Here is a 14,977-nt window from a genome sequence, read left to right as displayed (position 1 = left end):
TTTTTATTTTTTATTTATTTATTTATTTATTTATTTATTTATTTATTTTATTTTATTTTATTTTATTTTATTTATTTATTTATTTATTTATTTTTTTTTTTTATTATTTTTTTTTAGAAGGAAAAACAATAAGCAATAAAGACATAATTCACACCATAGAGAAACATGACTCAAAAAATCCGAGAAAAACATGCAAGAGTGGAAAACGTGAACTATGTGAACCGTGGACTTAGGATCCGTACTTCTGACCACACACTCCATAGGGAGGGCCGGTTACCTTAATGGTGCACTCACCAATATATTAAAGTGAAAAGGAAGTGCACCAAACACAGAAATTGAGTCGTTTATAGTCGGATACTCGAGACTTTATCTAAAATATATGTATGAACATGCAGGTTGATCATATATCAACAACCTAAATAGTTGTGGATCATTCCATAAATAAATATCACGGAAAAACATATCCAAACACAATCAAGCACCAAGATTTTTCTACGACGAGCCTAGTGGAATGAAAACGAAGTCGGATTACCCTATTATGTAACCTATCATGCACCTTCTTTTTAATTTTTGAATGAGTGGGTGTTCTAGTAAATAAGTGTGGAAAAGTGAATGGTTGTGGAGAATATGGTGGATATGGATAAGTTGTAGAAAGACAGCCCGCATTAATAATGAGGATGTGGTTTTAGCAACGAACTCATTCATTGTATGTGTAGGTCCGGTCTCAATTCTGAAAATGAAGGTGTCAAATAGTTTGTCCTTCCAAGATATCGTTTGCTAGGAGGATTTAAAAAATTATGAAGCTAATGAGGAGAAACAAAAGGATCGAGTGCAAACTCGAGATTCCTTTGAAAAAGGGTGGAAGGAGGGAATCGAGGTGGATGTTGTGGAAGTTAGTTCTTGATAGGGTGAATTGTCACCTACTCGAAGAAACTCATCAATTCCTCATCTAGATTGGTCATATCCACATTACTATGGTAGTCCTCTACATCTTTGAGAAAGTCATTTATCCCGGCCCTCATCAATAATATGTGTATCGACTAGTGTAGGAATGAAAATGTTGGAGTCCGACTTTCCAAAGGAAAGAATTTTGGGAATATGATTATCGGGGAACGTGTTGTTGAAATAATCTCGGCCGAAGCTCGATCATGCTTACCTCTCCATCCATAGGCGAATCGGGTAATGCGGTCCTTGTTTTAAAAACATTGACTTCAAACAAGATGGCCAAAAGACATGGACATTGAACCATCGCGGCAATTAATGAGCACATTGGCGGTTGCCGAGGAAAGGGCCCTAAAATGATCGGACAGAGTCGTTAGCGACTTACGTAGATCGAGGACTACAAAATCAGCCCGGATAGTAGAAATCTCGAACTTTTACCAAAGACATTTTCGACTACACCCTTAGGATACTTAATAGACCGATCGCCTAATTGCAACGCGTCATTTTAGTGGGTTGCATCTTGTCTAGACCTATTTGTCTATACAAATAAAATGGGAGTAAGTTAACACTAGCCCCCGTGTCTAATAACGCGTCGTCAGATAGGAATCTCCTAAGGTGCATTATCAGATAGGAGATCTACCGGGGTCCTTGTACTTAACAATTCCATTATTTTTCGGATAAGGTTGGGAATTGTTCGTTAAAAGCGTCTTTTGGTATATTTGTCTTACGCCTAGTAGTACACAATTCCTTAAGAAACTTAGCATGATGTGGTAGCTTTTTAATAGCTTCGAGGAAGGGAAGGTTTATAGTTAGATTCTTAAAAACGTCCCTAATCTCCTCGTGAATTTGTATCCCTAGTTAACATGGCTAATTTTTGTGGAAACGGTGGTTTCGTCTATATTTAGCAATGGAATCACCGGATATTTAACCGTGGCTTTCTCGTTTCTTAGGTCAGGTCAGAATCGGTACCTCTACGATTGGTAGGCTCTTAGGTTTCTATTTCGTATCTAGTCAAATAGTAGGTGTAGGGGTTATCTTGGTGGGGTAACTATAGGCATAGTTACCTTGTTATCAACCACTCGCCGAGCGGAGAGTGGTGATAGCATTTATCTCACCTACATTTTCATATTCATTACTAGTATTATCGGTTACCTCAAAAAGGCTGTGTTTGTTGTTTTAGGATTAGGTATTTGCGTGACTGGCAACACACCTTTGGTTTGGGCTTTATCTTGAGCCAACTGTTGGGTTAAATTATTAACGGATTGTAGAAATTTGTTGGTTAGATTGAGCCATGGTTTGGAAAAGTTTTTGGCTCACTTGTATGAAGGTGTCAAAGGCGATCGGTTGTGTGGGTGTAGTAGTCACGGGTGGTGTGGATGGAACTATTTCACGTGAATTATTTATTGGTGGATTCGATAATTATTATTGACCAGGAACGATACCTCTATTAGCATTATAATTATTATAATTACCTTGACCTTGTGCTTGACCTTGTCGAGGTTGCACTTGGTTGTTATAATTATTAAAATTACCGACCAATCATCCTTGTCTTGATGGAGCTTGGTTAAAGCCGCGGCGTTGGCCTAACATATTGATTATTGTACCCTCGAGGTGGGACTTGTTGGTTATTTCTCCAACCGGAGTTGGGATTTTGTCTCCAAGGGCGTTAGGTTCACTATTAATGGAACAAGCCCTGTTCATAGGCTATAGGACGATGGGAATGGGATGCTCGGGACTCCAACGAAACTACATGGGTTTGAATTTACATTCATGACGGGATAGGCTTTTGTTGTACGAAATGGCCTCTACTTTTTAGTGAGTGATTCGATTAGAGTTTTAAGCTCGAATCGTGTTTAATTTCAAACATACCGGGCGGCCTTAACTATTGAAGAAGAACTAGCGAGCCGGGAGTAATCGCCACTACCCCCAATTATTATTTCGCTTTTAGTTTGGTCCTCTAAAATTTATAAGCCTCCGAGGCTCCTTTGCTTAAGAAACTACCCCATTCATTATGTCAAGGACTTCTTTATGGTGGTGTAGAAGTCCTTTGAAAAGGCAACTAACTAACGGTCTTTTCGCTAAGTTATGGTGTGGACACTCTATAAGCAGATCGGTGAAACGATTCCAAGCCTCGAAAATGATTCATGAGGATTTTTTGAAAGAAATGAATCTTGGAAAGCATCTCATCCGTCTTTAGGGGTGGGTAAAATGTTCCATAAACAGTGAACAAGTTTAGCCCACGAGTCCACGTAATTAGCGCCAAGGCGCTTAACAAAGACGCCTTTATCGGCTAAGGTGAAAGGGAATATCCTTAATTTAATTTGTTCCGTATCAACCGTAGGATGATGGAATGTTGTTAGGACTTGTTCAATCCTACGCGATTAAGCCGATAAGGTTTTTCATGGTCTAAACCATGAAAACGGGTAACAAATTAAAAATATTTGGAGGATTCTCAAAATCCCCATTGGTCTGCTAGAACGATGCAAGATTTGGGGCTATCGCCAAGGCTTTGTAGAAGTCCGAGAGAGGAGTCTCTCTTTCTTCCCCATTATATCGGTGGTGTGTGTGAAATAGTAGTTAGAGGTGTAGTGGGTGGTATACTAGATAGATTTGCTTGTTGATGTTGTTGTGTATTTACGTTCGGTGTTTTGTTCGGCCGACCTTAATCTCATGCAAGACTAAGTCGAACTTAACTAAACATGCAACACTCCAAACAATTCGATATACTAGTAGAAAACCTCTAACCGGAGATCGAGGTATGGAAGAAAGGAATACCCGACAAGGCCCTTGATTCGCTTTATGAATAAGCGTCTTGTTTACGCTTGTTCGGTGTATATAGCAGGTTAGAACACTGAAAAATATGAAAGATCAAAGTTGAATCAAACTCGTGGAAACCGGAAATTTTTTGTGGCGCTTCACAAGATAGAGGCGCCAAGGCTCAAGTAATTTTCAGATTACATGTGTTTTTGTATGGTCGCGCTCAAATGGGGCGGTCGCTTCGGTGAATTCGAAGTTCCAGTGTTTGAGCTGGTCTTTTGGTATGAAGCTTGCTTCGCTGTGGTAGACGAAATTCCATTAACTTAAGCGAACTTAGCTGGTCAAAGGACCAAGCGTCTTGGCGCTTCGGTGTAATGTTTGCCCGGAATTTTTCAACTCTGAAATGGACAACCACAGTATGAAACAAACAAGGGTGGGTGGGTTTAATGGGACTTAAAAATGACTACTTCTACAAGGAAAACAATGCTAAAGTGTAACTAAGATGGCAGCGGCGCCATTTGATAACTGTAAAATGTATAGTCTACCTACGAAATGAACGATGAATTCACAACGTAAGTAAACTAACACTAATCTTTTACACTCTATTATCAAAGCTTCTACTCTCGTGCGAATTGCACTAAGTGGAGTAAGAAGTTCGTTCCACTTCTAGTTCCCTAGCATGGATTGTTTTCTAAGTCTAAGAAATCGGTCTTAAGTCAATGAGAGCTTTACGAAGGGGAATTAGACTACGATGCAACTACCCACGAAATGCAACTAGTCGACTATCTGACAACTAAGGGAATACTACGTTGATTCAATGTTAAGGAGTTAGAGGGGGATTGATTCCACCTTAACTCAACTTAATCCACTAGCGGAAGTCGTCAGAATCCGAATTGAACTCGCTACGCTGAGAACAATCGGTTCTTCCTAATCCCTAATTACACATGGCATTTCTACCAATTAATAATTAGCATGTGAACGATTAAACCCATTCTCATGGTGAACTAAACGTTTCTAGAGTGGAAAGGAAATTACGACAATCTCCGATAATTGGAATCAAGCTTTTATCAAGGCTTCTCAACCCCCTCTAATGGAGGTTTAGCCTTGAATCATTCCGCAATCATTTCCATTTAAATTAAATCTAAACATAATATAAAGCATTGAAATTTACTTAATTAAACAATAATGAAATCTAAATTAATGACTAAAATGAAATAAGAACAAGAATTGAAATTAGATCTAGAAATGGAAATGACAAAAATCGAAATTGATAAAAAATACTACTTTATTGATCTAATCAAATGAAGAACAAGATTCAAAGGTTTAATCTAATACAATGAATTGAAACTAATTAAACTAAGTTCTAAAACTAATTAATGGAGGCTAACTAATCTAGGTCTAACTATCTACCTAACCTAACTGCCATTAACAAAGAGCTAAGCTTTTGTTTTTATACATTCATATCCAAAAATCGTGCATGGGCTTGGAGCCATGTTTTGGGCCAGAGAATCAGGCCCAAAACCCAATTCTTTCAGTCCAAAAAGGCCTCTTCAGCTGCAGTTGGCTTCCACAGACTTTTCGTCCACTTTTGCTCCTCTGATTGGGTCAAGGCTTGGACCATTGCGAAGCTCTTTCCGAGTCGGTCGTTTTGACATAAGGTAGGCCTCAATCCGAGGTCTGAGTCCAAAGATATGGCATTCGGACGTTCTGCTGACTTTTGCTCCTTTATCTCGCTAAAGTGGCACATTTCTGCACATAATGGACTTTGAAGCCTGAAATGCATAAAAACACGTAATCAGTATTAACTCTTACTTATTATTCACATAATTGGTCTAACAGTATGATTATTAAGGGGTTAAAACTACAGTTTTGGGCTCTTATCAGAGGACTCCACTTAGAGCGTGCTATGGGTTGCCACTAGGGCAGGGAATCGGGTCGGGTTTGACCCGACCCGAATCCGACTTTTTATAGCTCGGGTGCAGGTCGATTTTTATATCTGTTTTCTTATTCGGGTTCGGGTTTGTCGGATTTTGGTTTGGGTTCAGATATATTTTTTGGGTTTTTTTTGAATTTTTAGTGTTATCTGATTGGATTAGTCAGATTCGGTTGGGTTCGGATATTAAATTTTTGATATAATCGGGTTCAGGTTTGGATTCGGATATTATGAAACTATTCGGATTCGGATATAGCTGTAAAGGGCCATTCAGGTTTTTCATTAGCTGCAATGAAGAGAGGAAAATGGGTTGAGGTTTTCTGGAAAGACCGAGTTCGCTGAGGAGCGAGCTGCCTACGTATCCTCTCTTGGTTTTTCAGGGGAGAGAAGAATCAGGTCTCACGTAGTTCAAGCAGGTGGTATTTATAGGCCTAAGGGAGTGTCGATCCTAGAGACACGTGTGCCTCTTGCACATATGTAGGGTGGAGATTATGAATGTGTGTTGGGCTGGTTTTAGTATGAGTCGTGGGCTGATTGGAAGTTGGTGCGGTAGTCCCTATTTCCCGGTGGTGGGAAGTACAAGTAAGATTTTGGTAATGATTACACCTGGTGGTGACTTTATCTGAGGCCACTACAACATAAATGGCATTTCCCATCACTTAAAAAGTGATGTCAAAAGTATAAGACATCATTTTTGAGAGTGATGTGAATGGTGGCGACGTGAAAAGTCAGGGTTTTCCACATCACTTTTTAAACGATCTCCACAAGTGATGTTACTTCACATCACTTTTTAATTGATGTCCACAAGTGATATTATAACTTTGCATCACTTTTTAATCGATGTCCACAAGTGATGTTATAACGTTTAACATCACTTTCCATTCAGATTTCAAATTACTTGTAAAGTGATGTAAAATAACTCTATAAATCACTTTAAAAGTGATGTCCCATTTATCAAAAGAATAAAAAATAAATTAATAAAAAAATATAATAATAAAAAAACAAAATTAGCAATATCATCTCAATATAATACCATTTTCCCCGGTCACTTATCATCAAATAAAAATGAAATTATCTTCAAAATCACATTTAAAGGTTATGAGGTAAACCTTGAAATAACCGAATCCAAATAACCACAAGTAAACCTTAAAAATGAAAGTCATAAACATAAGTGTGTAGAAAGTCAATAGAGTGTCAAAATCATAATAAGAACATATCACATGACAGCCTAAAAAGTACGATGGGGAAAACCCCAACTTGATAATTAGCACCTTATAACTTGTCCTCAAATTCGGAGAGAGGTGTCATTTGCTCCTTCAAGCCCTTCCTCCTACTGAATCTCGGACACAAGAGTTCTTTGCCCATGAATTCCAACCTCCAAAGGATCCGAGGACATCATGTCCCAAAGTGATCAAACACATACTTGTGGGGAGGCCCGTCGGATGTTGCAAACTCTAAGTTGACCGGAGAACCCAAATTACTCAATGACTGGCAAGTACACTTTGATGTTATATAATGGAGTACCTGGCCTCTACATCTTCTCAAAGACATGCCCACGTTTCTTATTCAAAACACCATAAATGCCACCAAGTGCACCTTTCGGGGCCGGATCTCGACCATGTAAACAGGCTCCAATAGCCTTGGCTTGGCAGTAATCTGTGAAGCATAGATGACTCTCCTTGCTATTGGAATAACCTGCCCACCACCTCTGTGAATCGTCTAGAGCCTCAAGGAAGGATAGTACACTTAGCTTGTCTGCAGCCAAATAAAAAAGTTATATCAGCATCGCGCTTAATAAACAGTTCAAAAGACCCAAGGCAATGCAGGTGTCAGAGCTATCGAAAACATTTAAAAATTGGTTCTAACAAAAAAAAAAAAAAACAGACAACTTGAAAATTTGGTCCAAAACGTGCAATAAATGGGGACCGACAAAAAGAATTGCGAAATGAAAAATAAGCGATATCCATCCAATAAAATCTAATTGCAGCCAATACTCGACTCGAAAAGACCAAAGATTGCTCGTTACATTTTTACATTTACTTGGGTCCATTCCAAACTGAGACAAATCTACCTCTCCTATATGCAAAGACCTAGAAAAAAAAGATTGGTATCTTAGTCCAAACTTAATTATTCAATAAGGAAATTCGGTTAATGAAAAAAAGAATAGTACAATATTCTCACATAGGTAAATGCTTCTACTTGTTGGCTAAAAGGAGGACTCTGAATAACTCCGGATCCTCGAGGAGTCCATTGACCACTGCATCATCACAGCCACAAAAAAAAGTAGTATCCGGGTCCTACAGTCCCCTACACTAACTAGAGTCAAGTTGGGCAACAAGCTCCCAACAATCCAAAAACCATGTGTCCTCACATTTGGTCTGATCACAACAATAGTGAATAAATAAAACCTAGTAGTACATAGACACATGCCATACTTCTTGAAATTAACCTTCCAACTCACCCCGTGTGCATTTTGGGAAGTCATATTAAAATTTTAAACGCGTTGAGGAATTTCAGAATTTAACAATCCTACCTCAGGCAAGTATGAGGCCAATCGTTGTTCTAAAGGAAGTGTCTCAATCAACGGCAAGAAACGCTCCTCCCAGAATAGCCACAAAAGTTGCAATTAGGTGCCCAGCAATTGCTCCGCTAGCCACACCCCAAGGAGACTATACAACACCTACAGCGATTGTTGCAGACATAGATCGGTCCCCTCATTCAGCAAAGAACACAAGGTTGAAAGACTTCCATATGATTTCAAGTGGATTTGTTAGCCACTTTGCCATCTTTTTCTTCACAAGTTCCTCAGCTTCAACATATTCTCCAAGTTCAGGGCTTTTCTCATCAACCTTAACGACATTCGTCGGCAGATCCCACACGGTTTTTAATGATTTGAGACCAAAGAACATAAGAAGAGTTACTGCAGCATATTCACCAAGAGGTAAAGTTATCTGAAACTGTGCAGGAACTGAATGAAATATTCTTCCAATTACCATGGACAAGATAGTCATGTTTAGAGAGAGAGAAGCCATATAGCCAACAAGACCAGCCCTTTCTCATACTGCATAGCTAACAATGCGGCAATAAAAAATGTCTTGGCCCCGATTTCAGAAACAAAAATCAATGTGAATGCGGGTGTGAAACCTGACTTTGCAATTGCTTCTAAGATTGCTGAAGGACTCCCTTTTGCAAAAGCAATCAGCGAAAATGCTAGAGCATATCCAAGTAATACAATAACTATGGAAACAAAATATGGAACTTGTATTACTGCTTAATTGAAGGAAGAAGGCTCGATTGGTCGGTTTGAAGTTGGAGGTCGATTGAAATAGAAGAGGATGAAGAGCATAACCATTTTTTCGGTTTGTTTTGGGTTGGGCTATTTTTGGTGCAAGAAAAGAGTCAAGAGGTTTTTTATTTTTTATTTTTTGTTTAAGGGCAGCTAGTCTAGCAAGCCAAGCATGCACATGTTTCATTTCTGTTTAACCTAATTTTTTTTACATGGTCTTTTTCTAACTAATTAATTTAATTAAGAAGAGATATGTTAATAATAACATTTTTGGAAGTCACATTATAAGTGATTTTGAAAACTTGGCAAAGTCACTTTTAAAGTGATGTTGAATACATAGATATTACATCATTTTATAAGTGACATGGTGAGTGACAACACCTTTAAAGTGATGTTGAACACATAGATATTACATCACTTTATAAGTGACACAGCGAATGGCGTAAAAAAGTGTTATTACATCACTATCACGACATCACTTATTAAAATGATGTTGTATAACTCTATTACATCAGTTTCTAAAATAAGTGATGATATTAAAAAAAATGTGATAATTATTACATCACATGCTAAGAAAAGTGATGTCATAGTTTTTAGATGACATCACTCCGCTGAAAGTGATGTAAAATTAGTGATGTCATATGTTATATTTGTTGTAGTGGGCGTTCTGTCTCCAGCCGTTTGTTCGTCCTGAGACATCCTTGAACGAGCTTAGGCGTACCACCTACATGAAGGGAGCTGCTCACAGATCGGTCTTGGAGGTCGATGTCCTGAGTTCGCTTATGCTTCACGCGTGCGCTATATCCCTTAATGAAGATATTGCTCCCCTACACCACCTACATGAAAGGAGCTGCTCACAGATCGGTCTTGGAGGTCGATGTCCTGAGTTCGCTTATGCTTCGCGCGTGCGCTATATTCCTTAATGAGGATATTACTCCCCTACACAGCCCCCTCTCAGTAGATTCTTTATATCCATGGAAGCGATCTGCTGAGAGAAAAAATGGAAGTTCGTGCAAAGCATGAGCGAGCTATGGTGAACGTTCTGACTGAGATGTCGTAAAGTTTGAATCGTGTGGCATGATGATTTGGCGGGAAAGGGAAGTTGGCCCATGATTGGCACGTGACCGAATCGTAGCAGTTGGTAAAGAAACGTGTCGCCGCATTATTCGGAACTTTGAGAAGATAGGTCCTTGGAACACGTGTGTGGGCTAGAGCATAGGCTGTAATCATAACTTCTTGGTAACTGAATAGGCGGTTGTACAAAATCAAATTTGGGACATTCGAAAAAGTATTTCTTGTTTCCTTCTCCAACAAAAACGCAAGCTAGGGTTTCTCAGGTTAGTGCTTCTGCTGCTGCTGCCTTTCATTTTCAATTTGCTTTCTTCTTGTTCAAGTGCGATTTGTTGAGTAGGTAGGTCAGTGTTAGGCTGTAGGGTTTAAGCTTGGGTAGTTGATAAGAAGGAAACGTCATAATGTCTGATTCTGACGATACTCGATCAGAAGAGGTTCGAGAGGTTTCATTAAGTTGTGGTGAGTATGAGGATGACAATGAAGAATCGGTGAGTGTTGGCATTCAGGTTGAGTTGGATGAGGGAGTTAGGGTAGACGAGGGTAATACACGATCTGGGTCGGAAGGTGTGCGCGGGCAAGACGTCCAGTCGAGGGGAAAATTCGTCATCAAGCGAAGTTGCCCCTCAGGGACGGTGGATCGTCGTCTTTGAGCCTCGTTCTAACCGAGGGAAGCTTATGGGATCAACGTTCCCGATCTAGAGATATACGAACCACGGTTGAGTGAGAATGTATGTAGTGAGGAGTACAACCCGCCGAACGGGGTGGGGGGGGGGTAATCATCTGTGAGGGCCAGCTGAGAGCGTATATGCAAATACCATTCTCGAAACTGGTTTGTGACTTCTTGGCTCATTGTTGGAAGTCTCCTTGTCAGTTTGTTGGTAATACCTGGCGACTGTTTAGGGTGTTCAACCTGTTGAATGCGAGTGGGGAATACCACATAGGGATGTCCGACATAATCGAGCATTATGTCGTGAGGCGATCTGGTAATCTGAACTTTAGTTTGCAAACGATGATGACGCAGCGTCGGCAGCGTGATTGGACGGTGTAAGCAACGAGGCCTGGACAAAGAGGCCATTGCTGCTAGTTGGCAACTACTGTGCTAGTGGATGTAGGTTGCAAACTATGATTTGTAACATATCCGGTGGGTAGGAATGTCTTTCTTTTGTTGCTTTACTTGGTGATTTACTGTTGTTCTAACTGGCCCAAGTCTTTGCTTTGCTTGTAGATTTTTCTGTGAAAATGCGAATTGATCGGGGGGAGATAGAGAGGTTCGCGCGGCTGACTTGAGCAGAAAAACAAATGAAACTTCCCGAATTTGCTCATTTCTTTGTGGAAAAGGGTGGGCCTGCGATCCGAGAAAAAAGAAAGGCTCAAAAGGACCGAGCTCGAAGTCAGACAAGGTGAGGGGTGATGGAAACGTGTGTAAGTGATTTGGTAATGCGGGAAGATAGGAATCGGGCTCGTGGCGGCTCGAGACGTCCCTCTGGAGGTGGTGCTTCAGGGGCTGGTGGGTCGAGCTCCCGACGTGAAGGGGGGTCAATGGATGCTCTTGTAGAGCTGGAGACGATGGTCTTCAATCCTCGTGTACGAAGCAGGTCGGAGACGAGAAGAAATGACGCCTCCGAATAAGATGTTGCCCGAGTTGCCAAAGTTGCGCGGCATGCTCTTGGGGAAAGCTCCGCGGGGGGGCGCTTCTGGTGGTGGTCAGACTGGGGCTACGGCTAGAGTCGGGTGTGACCGGAGCAGGTCATGGACTTGGCCACCTTTGGGGTGGGGTCTAGTCCGTCTCCTGTGGTGCAAGAACCTAGTCCGCTGGCGAAAGCAAAGGCTCCCCGCAAAGCGAGTGGAAAAGCTGTTATGGTTGCTGATGACTTAGAGTCACAGTTTGTGTATTTAGACGACAACGGGGTTCAACGAACTGTGAGGCGAACTGATTGTAGCTTCAGGTCGAGTATGGTAGCAGCCTGTCTGCTATAACAAATAGCTCTGGACGGCAACCGTAAGGAGCTGGATGAGAGAGGGCTGGCTGATAACCTGAAGCGGATGCAAATCGCGCAATGTCTGGTATGTGGCTTTGTCCCTCTTTGATGTATTTGTTCACCTATGTACGCTGGTGTGACCTGGTTATTAACATATGTGTGCAATTGCAGCTTGTAAGTGAGTTTCAAAAGTTGAAGGAGATTGCTTTCGGGCGCATGGAGGCGTATAGAGAGATCAGTAGTGAAATTTGTCGACGAAGCTGAAAAATGTTCAAGACGCCGCTAAGATGGAATGTGAGGAGATGGAAGACCTGAAGAAAGCACATCAAGCTCGAATCCGCAAAGATGCCGAAAAGATATCGGGCGTAAGATCCGAGGCAAAAACTTCTGGAGGATTTGAAGAGAACGCCCCGGCAGCGGCCGGATGGAAATTGGTAAAGGTGAACGAGTATGCCTTAACCGCAAGAAGGTTACTCGGGACGCTTATGAAGACTTATGACGTTCGGATCTCGACTTTGTTGAAATTTTGGAAGCCGGACTATAACGCTTTTGAAGGAGGAACATGCACGCGTTACGCCTCGCGACCATGATGGAGCAGTCGCGAGTGGAGATGTCGGTAGTGTGCTCGCTTCTTCAGTGATGATTCCAGAAGTTGTGATACCGCGAGCTAAAGCTGTTGTGTCTAATGTGCTTATGAGTTTGGATTTGGATGGAGTGTCTGTTGTGGTTGACGGGAGGGATGCTGAAATTGATGAGTCACTGGTGGCTAGAGAGCTAGTTGTTGCGCCTGGAGATGGCGAATTGTAATTTCGTCTTGTTAATCTATTTGCTTGTAAGCTGTGATACAATAGAGCTGGTTTCCTGGGGTAACTTGGGCAGTTCGCCTTTCTTGTGTTTATGTGCTACCACTTTGAACGATCTGATACCCCGTACTGGTTTGGGGTAACCATGTGATGATGAATATTGGTTAGCCGGGTTGGATTTCCTGAGTAGGCTCAGCAACTCGGCTAAAGAACGAACTGTGGTTAAGGCTTGTCCGAACAGGTCGTTGTCTTGCTTATGTGCTATGTTTATTTCTTGTTTCTCTGTCGTGTGTGTGTCGTCTGCTTGATTGAATGTATGAATGGTGATACTGCTATATCTATGCCTATCGGATGCACTGCGGTGATAACTGACCTGCAAGTAACCTGTAGTCTTGAATGAGCGTCTTGTCGTTAAATTGTGCTCAGCTTTAGGTGTCCCCCGTAATGATGTTACCAAATCGCTGCGATCTTGTCCATAGAGTAGGACGTATGGTGGTCTGTTCATTGCCGCGAATGGGAGTATTTCCTCACGTGTGTGACACGTGTAGGAAAATGAGCGGTTCAAGGAGCTTAATGATGGCGGGCAGGTGGTCTAACGTTTGGCATCTCAAGGTAATTATGATGTGCTTAGGGAAAAGACGTTACCTAATAAGTAAACTGTTCGTAGAATACCAAAGGTATTTGCTTAGCTTCTTGTCTTAGCTCCTCTCTGCCTTAACGCTGTACACTACCTTCATCTCTGCGTCCACAGGTATGTTTGTTTTCATTTTTGAATGCTATCTTTGTGAGAAGGAGTTGGTGTATATTTTTAACTCATGCGGTATTGTCTCTGTTCGTAGGTTTGATCATGGCAAGGTGTCACCCATATGTGAGAGGAGAAGGAAGCATGAGAGAAACTTCACCTCTGATAATGGAGGAGATAGAGTTCAATCCTCATGTTCATGGCGATCGTGGTAAGAGGAAGGATGTTTCTATATGAGCCAAAAGCAACAAGCGACCTAGGAGAGCTGGTCGTCCGGTTGGTGGCATTGTGTTTAGGTCGCCACAGCGGGTAGGCGACACTGATCGTCATCTTGTGGGCGTAGCGACCTGAGGGAAGGTCGCCAAGTCGCTGGTGAGAGTTCGTCCCCGCGATGTGGGGATGTGGGGAGCGAATTCTACTACTTGGGGAAGACAGGGAAGAAGCATATGGTGAAATGCTCGAACTGTAGCTTCCACTCGGCACCCATATCAACTAGCGTTCTGAAGGGAATCGTGTTAGATGGTGACAAGGCGGAGGTGAAAGATGAGGACATGGAGACGCTGTTAGGGACGATGGATATGGCTGCTTGTTTGTTGAGCTCATGATGCGCTAAGTTGTTGTGTCTGTTTCCAGGGCAATTTGGATCTTTAACTTTGTTCGTGCAGTTTCTTGCAGGGTATGATAAACTAAAAGATGCTGTGCAAAAGGTTGAGACTAATAATAATCCTCATGTCGAGCTGGGATGTATGCGAGTTGCGTAGGGGGATGACAAGAGGAAGCTAGAAGTGATGACCAACAAGTATCAGAATGCTGCTGCCGAGAATGTTGCATTGGTAAGTGATATGACTGATCTAGAGAGGGAATTAGCTGAGGTAACTGCATATGCTAAAAAATGTCAAAAGGTAGCGCACAAAGCACAGAAGGCGTATACCAAGGCACCGCGGTCGCGATATGCCGCCTCGACGAGAAGTATCGGCCCCAAGAAGAAAGCCTAATCGAAGGTGAGGAGGAGGAGAAGGTATGTGATGATCTTGAGATCCGCGACGATTAATACTCGCCTCAACTAGCGCTACCCCAGAAGATAAGCATGTCTTGACTGATATTTGATGATGCAATCTACCTTTGTCTATTTCAGCGAAACATTGTAAGTGTTGTTTACATTCTCCTCTCTTATATGAGAGTTAACAATAGAGTTGTGTCTTCAGGCTTGCTTGAGTAGTTCGCTATTTTGGTACAGAGAACTGGTTTCCACGGAAGTGGTAGTTCGATGCTTTGTTAAATTTGTAATAGACACCAATCTGGATTTCCTGGGTAATTCCAGCAGATCGGTGAATCTAGTTGTTGTGGCTGTGGTCAAGTATTGCTACGGATTGTACTCAGAATGTATGTTTCTGCTTAATTGCTTGTAGTTAGCATCCTGCTTATTATGCATGTGGCTTGAAATAACTAAGGAGCTTGAGACTT

At 41.6% G+C, this 14,977-nt stretch overlaps 1 pseudogene; it reads right to left on the bottom strand.

The window, feature by feature from the left end:
- Window positions 1-7,925: 7,925 nt before the first annotated feature.
- Window positions 7,926-11,064, bottom strand: LOC147507967 (protein PAM71-homolog, chloroplastic pseudogene; annotated as a pseudogene).
- Between the last annotated feature and the right edge of the window lie 3,913 nt (window positions 11,065-14,977).

The sequence above is a fragment of the Coptis chinensis genome, chromosome 3, assembly GCF_015680905.1.
Source record: "Coptis chinensis isolate HL-2020 chromosome 3, ASM1568090v1, whole genome shotgun sequence".
NCBI classification, from domain to species: domain Eukaryota; kingdom Viridiplantae; phylum Streptophyta; class Magnoliopsida; order Ranunculales; family Ranunculaceae; genus Coptis; species Coptis chinensis.
This window is presented reverse-complemented; position numbering and strand designations above follow the sequence as displayed.